The sequence below is a fragment of the Octopus bimaculoides genome, chromosome 18 (assembly GCF_001194135.2).
Source record: "Octopus bimaculoides isolate UCB-OBI-ISO-001 chromosome 18, ASM119413v2, whole genome shotgun sequence".
Classification (NCBI taxonomy): Eukaryota; Metazoa; Mollusca; class Cephalopoda; order Octopoda; family Octopodidae; genus Octopus; species Octopus bimaculoides.
Window position 1 is genome coordinate 50207237 of NC_068998.1, and position 683 is coordinate 50207919.

The following is a 683-nucleotide window of genomic DNA, read 5'->3' on the forward strand; positions in this document are numbered from 1 at the left end:
TATATATATAATATATATCAAGATTTAGTTTTTCATAATAGTATATAGAAATATGTGTGTGTGGCTGTGTGTGTGTGTGTGTGTGTGTGTATGTGTGTGTGTGTCAGTGTGTGTGTGTGTATCTAGGTATGTATCTATCTCTATATGTATCAATCTATCAATATGAAAATATGTGACTAAATAGTTCTGCCAAATATCGGTTCAGCACTTTGTTCAGCTCAGGACCAGAATTTGCGAGTTATTCATCAATATCGATAACAACTTACTCTCCCTGTCATCACTGATTACAGAGTGGAAAGTATATAACTCGCGTCGTGCGACACCAGTTTCTTTCTCCTTCAAGATAAAACCAAGCAACAGAAACCCAACATCGAAACACAACTATGGAAATAAATTGAGATCTTTCGTTAAATGTGTTTGGCCAAATTATAATGGGTTAATTTATAATGTTCAGAAAGTAATTTATAGATGTCTTTTATTCAGTATACAAAAATATGCAATCCATAACACTGTAATTTCTAACTTATAGGTGATGTAGTTATGGGGGATAAATGCATTTTCTACGAGTGGTCAAGTTGCAAAGATTATGGCTATTGCAGGTAGGTATAATACTTATGCAAAACAGATATCATGCACTACATATATATGTATATATGTTTGTATATATATATATATATATATAT